General features: G+C 39.2%; 1 long non-coding RNA gene across 1 annotated transcript; it reads right to left on the reverse strand.

The window, feature by feature from the left end:
* Positions 1-6,107, reverse strand: LOC308077993. The gene is made up of 2 exons (XR_013932482.1): positions 5,929-6,107; positions 1-690 (listed from the first exon to the last, which is right to left on the reverse strand). It is a non-coding gene; the product is annotated as an uncharacterized lncRNA (long non-coding RNA).

The following is a 6,107-nucleotide window of genomic DNA, read 5'->3' on the forward strand; positions in this document are numbered from 1 at the left end:
GTGTGTGTGTGTGTGTGTGTGTGTGTGTGTGTGTGTGTGTGTGTGTGTGTGTGTGTGTGTGTGTGTGTGTGTGTGTGTGTGTGTTACTGCTTGTGGACAAGGCATTTTGTAAAAATGTGAACGTGTACAGTAGACCCAACAGCAGGCTCAGACTCAAAAACATACTTAAAATGTGACAGCCATCATCCTGATAACATTGGTACCACATTTGAATGTATACCGTATGCAACAACACACGTCGACCGATTTAGAAGAAAAAGCACCTGCCCTCCAGCTTGGATCAACCCAGACCTGCCTTAATTCAGCTCAGCCTCACCGCCAACCATTGGGTACCCACGGTTCGTCGTCCTCTACACAAACATGCCACACCATAATGCAGTTATAGTTCAGTAGAAAAAGCAGTGTCATTAAAACCAGGGCGATCCCGGCGAATGCCACCGCAAAGAGGCACTTGCGAGAGTGGCAGAAGACCCCCGTCTGCCTATAGGCTGGATCCTCCACCCTGCCCTCCTCCAGGAGTCTGGGGACGGAGTGCCATGATGTTAGCCAGCTTTTAATCCAGGAGACAGGGGAGCGGGGTGAAAGGGTGCTCTGGGGAGTTTCAGTTCCAGTCCATGGTCTAGTCTCCTCCATCTTGGCCTCCATCTTGGCAGGCGGAGCTTATTCTTCTCTGTGTCAGGTCAGAGAGATCTACGAAGAAAAATACTGATTGTTAATTTAAAATCGTGCAGCATTTGGTCTTTCTTAATGTTAGTTAATGTTTTATATGCTTTAATTAAAACCTTAAGGTTGTTCCCAAAAGCAGACAAAAATGCTGGGGTCTGGGGTGAATGCGCTTTTGCTGCTTCTGCCCCGAGGCTCTGGAGCAGAAAATATATTTTTTTAACATTCAGTCATTCATTCTCATTTCAGAGATTTTCAGAATGGGCGTGTCTGAACAGGCCATTTCAGAATGGCAATGCAAGTGACATCACTTGCATTGATGCTGGCCAGACAGAATTGCTCAGTAGCCCCCCCCTGCCCAAGAGGACGTTTTGGTATTGCAGCTGAAAGTGCTGTATAAGCCAGAGACAATTGACTTGGGATGAGTATATCTGAGTGATGATTTAGGCTCAAACCTTTTGAAAAAGGTTTGAGGGACATACACCATATGATATTAAATATAAAAAAAATTTTTTAAATTCATGGTGTAGATCCTTTAACGTTATTAGTAGAACAATTTACCCATCTGAGAGCTTTGACCTTTCCAAGTCCATGTCACATTGACTGGTCAAACCGGGAACCCCTGTCTTACATTTGCCAGTTCTTGTCTATAAGTAACCTGTTGACTTTAGGCTGGGATATCCTAAGGTGCTGTCTCACTAATTCATGCATCTTAACTTGTGTGTTTAGGTTCTTATTACTGTGGTGGTCCGTGTATTTTGCAATGAGTCTTTCACAACTCCAGGTATGATATTACGTTAGCTTGCTCAGAAGGTGAAAGTTCAGACTGACCAATGTCTCCTCTTCATACCGTTTTGCTGTGTCACTGTACCTCTACTAGTTAGCCTAGTAGTGCAGGGCCTTCCTTACTATTATGGCATATTGAGGACCAATTATCAGATAATCAATATATATAAAACATAATTTATTAACGAACTAAACTGATAATGCAGAAATTTCCAGAAAATAAACTAAAATCCTAAAATGGATCAATTTGGTTCTATCTATAGACTTTGTGTATACCAGGAACTGTCACAATGCAGAACTGTGGCTACAGGCATACAGTAATGTAGATAGAGTGGTACAACTGGTTATCGTGTAAGCCTAAATGAAAACAGTCCTTTGGCTTCATGGGAAACAAACCAGTTTTTACCCATTCAGATCATCACTGAATGACAGGATCCTAGAGGACATTCTTTTCATACATTTGAATAAGCAATATGGACAGTAGGTCAGTGACAGCAAGGCTGCCTCTATATACTAGACACTAGTCTTTCTGTATTAGATAAAGCCACAGATTTATGTTGCTTCCTTACACAAGCCAACACAGTGAAATAAAGACCTAAGGTGACAAGCTGAGATGGCCTGACAGCCGTGGGATTTTAATTAAAAAAAGTTTTCACAGAATGACACCATGCTTTGCAATAAGTTATCTGCATCAATATGTTAGCTTTGCTAGATCTTATTCACCCGTTTCCCTAGGCTGTGTGTTTTCCACTTCCTGTCGTTGTTTGATCCAATGACATCCAATGAAACTGGTCAGATGACCAATGATATCCAATGAAATCGACAGGAAGTGGAAAACACACAGCCTAGGAAACAGGTGAATAGGGATGGCCAATAGGTCCTGTCCTGTACACAAATCCTAAAATCCATAAGGACCTCATGAAGGTCATACCTCATTGAGGTATCAAAATAAGTTTCTGACTGGGCAGTATGGGCCGTCAGTGCAAGAATAGGAAATCGTCATTTCAAATAGTTATTACTGACATGCAATCTAAATAAATGGGTTATTTATTAATACTGATCAGCCGTTAACCCACTTGTGTCTCTGTCCATGCCTCTGTGGTGCTGAAATGGTCAAATCCTGCCTCCCCCTCTCTCTCATGATGTCTTTCCAGTCAGAGAGACTGTGTGGGAAAACATTCAGGGCCATTGGGCCGATCTCTGCCCCACCCGGTAGGCCCATTCGGTAATCCACCCCTGATCACGTGCACCACACAGGCAATGATGGAGGAGATTTGCGCTCTGCTGAGCAGCCCTGTCCAGCACTGGGTACGCATGCCAGAAATTCTAACAAATTCAACTCTCTCTAGCGAATAACACCAAGCTTCACTCAACAGTTCATGTTTTAACCACATGAACCCTAGCATCCCTATTCTGTGGCAAACACAAAATGTTTGTGAAAAGAGCAGATTTACAATTTCACAATGCATTCCCAACCCAATGCATTGTGCACTTGTAGACTATTTTCAGCAAAGAGATTTGGTGAAGAGGGAAATGATAGAAGACACTAGTCTAGAGACCTGGGGGACCACGGTCAACTAATATAGGGTTTAAAATAAGATCAAGCCCTATCTACAAATGCTGTATTCAAATGTCTCATTAGTTTAGTTTATTTGCACATTAAAAAAATGACATTTGATAAAAACAAAACAAAAATGGAAAAACAAAACATTTATATGAAAAGAAAATATCATAATCAAAACATGATGTGCCGGAGAGGCCAAAAAAACCCAGCTTGGCTTGTCGAGTGGCCTTCCTAAAAGCTATCATCCAAAGCTTTGAATATATATATATATACTAGAATATATCTAAAACAGCAATAATAATAACAATAAAACAAATATATAGAAATGTCAAAATATCCTTAATAAATGGGGATATGACTATACATATATATATTTATACATACACATACCTGTATATTATATAAACACACACACACACACACACACACACACACACACACACACACCCTACAGCAGAGTGGTTAAGATGTGCTACTTAAGTTGGATAGTAATAGCTGCAGTGTTTGTCTCTTGAAAGAGCTGAGGCTAGTACAGTCTCTAATATGAGGTGGCAAGCAATTCCAAAAGTGGGGTCCTCTAAATTTTATGGAAAATTGGGCAGTTGATGTTCTGAAAAAAGTGGAATGAAGATCACCAGCTGACCTAGTGTTATGGCTATGAATTTCATTATTAAATTGAAATCTATTTTGAAAACAGATTGGGAGTAATTTGTGAATAGATTGAAACAAGAAAATGCATATTTGAAGGTTATTTAAATCAAAGATGGGAAGAATTCTAAGAGACTGAAACAAAGGAGTGGAGCGGGTGAATTTGTTAGAGAAAGTAATCATTTTGATAAAACGTTTTTGAAGCAGAAAAATACAATTGAGATTAGTTTTGAAATTGCTTGCCCAAACCATATTGCAGTATGAAATGTAGGTCAGCTCATTATGAGCTGACCGTCTGGTACTACATGACACATACAGTATAATGTTCCCAAAATAGTGGCAAAGCAGCATGAATAAAGTTATGTTGACATTTAGATGAGTGACCTTAGCCTACTTAAGGGTCTGATTACATTATAGAGTTGCATTGCACATACAGCCGTCACAAAGAGGAGGTCAGGACAGCTACATTTATTTACCTGGAATCTGAGATGGGGGGGGGAAGAGAGAGAGAGAGAGAGAGAGAGAGAGAGAGAGAGAGAGAGAGAGATGTACTAAGACATCAGAGACACATACTTCCCACGGATTACAATCACCCAAGGAGAGTATGAAAACAGACTAATGACTAATAACAAAGAACTCCATATCTACAACAATGTGCAAACACAGCAGCAAGATGTGTGAGCTGTTGTGACAGGAGAAGGATGTCTAATGGAATACAACCTCCTTAAGGACTACCAATCGTTGCGTGTACTGTATCCCTGCACTGTTTACACCAAATGACCTAGGTACATAGAAATACTGTTCATAAACAGAGCAACTAACTTTAGTTTAATTCAATTACATTTGAATAAATTGCTGCTACTTATCGCCATGGTTTTATGCCAAGTGAATGCCAAACATAGAAATACTGCTGTCAACTTTCATAAGTTTATACCAAGCTAACCTCTCCTTATATGGATGTATAACTATTTCTGACAGAAAATGCAATTTTTTTTGTAGTTTAAGATAGTCTTCCCTCAAAGTTGCAACTTGCAATGTAACACAGCTCTGTTACACTTTTATTTGATTCCTATTTATACTAAATATTTATTTGTACTTACATTATTTTGATTATTTTGTTCCGCTTTGGCAAGGTAAACGTATGTTTTCTCATGCCAAGCTCCTTTGAATTGAATTGAGACTGAGAGACTAGAACTACTGCTGTTTATTATGAGCTGCTCATCACGATGCAGTTCAAGTTGAACCATGTTGTCTTGTCAGTTGTCACCTTAAAAGGAACCAGCTTTTTATGTATGTACTGTATGGCAGTAGCACGTTGGAACTTGTTCTTACCCTTGCCTTAAGCATTTTTTCCCCTCATGGTGGCAAACAACCCAAACCATATAGACAGAGGGAGGTACAAGTTACTTTGAATCAGAATCAGAGCTCATAAGCAAGTTCTCATGTGATATTCATGTAACATTGTCTTTGGCTGCCATGAAATTCCATTTGCTGCAAAATGTTTGATCTCATCTGACCAACCATCCATAATTCTTTCATTGCTTTAAACGATTACCTATAGGCAGTGGTGTATTTTCAACACTTTTACTTCTACTCCACTACATCTCAGATCCAAATATTGTACTTTTACTCCACTACATTTATTTGAAAACATTAGTTACTTGCTACTTTGCAGATTTTGATTATTATTACAAAATATACATTAACCACGTACTTCAGCCCTATACTTTGGCTATTTTATCTTCAAGCTCACAACACATGTTGTGAGCTTGTAGATCTGCTATTTTCCAAGGATTTTCATACATTTAGAAAAACTTATGAAATGGGACATTCTGCATAATGAGTACTTTAAGTTTTGGTACTTTAAGTATATTTGGATGCCAATACTTTTACTCAAGTACATTTTTAATACTGTTTTTTTTTTTACTTGCAACAGAGTATTTCTACATGACAGTATTGATACTTTTACCTAAGCAAAATATTTTTAATACTTTTCTATCACTGCCTATAGGCTACAAATCAGTGATGATCTAGGTCACCTGTGTAGCCTACTTAAATGTGACAAGACAGCTTTGAAAAGGTCTTTTAACGTATCCTTCTCTCATCCTTAATAAATCTTCGGCACTTGTAAGATGTGTGTATGTGTGTGTGCGGCTACTCTTGTGTTTTTAGTCTCATGTGACATTCAAACACCGAAATAAATATAACAGGTCTATGCATCGATGGCAGGATAGACGTAAACACAATCACGTGGGTCTGAGACTTACCTGTGTATCTGCACGAGTAATGCTTTAGAGTTGTTGATCTGGTTATTTTAGCAGAACTTTTCCCACAACTTCAAACTGGTCGGCATCGGTTTGACTGAAGAACAGTTAGAGGCAGTCTTGCTGTATTGGGTAGGTGTAAGTCTATAGGCGCTATGAACAGCAGTAGCAAAACAGTGACA

Source organism: Gymnoscopelus braueri (assembly GCF_963280865.1).
Source record: "Gymnoscopelus braueri genome assembly, chromosome: 22".
In the NCBI taxonomy this organism is placed as follows: domain Eukaryota; kingdom Metazoa; phylum Chordata; class Actinopteri; order Myctophiformes; family Myctophidae; genus Gymnoscopelus; species Gymnoscopelus braueri.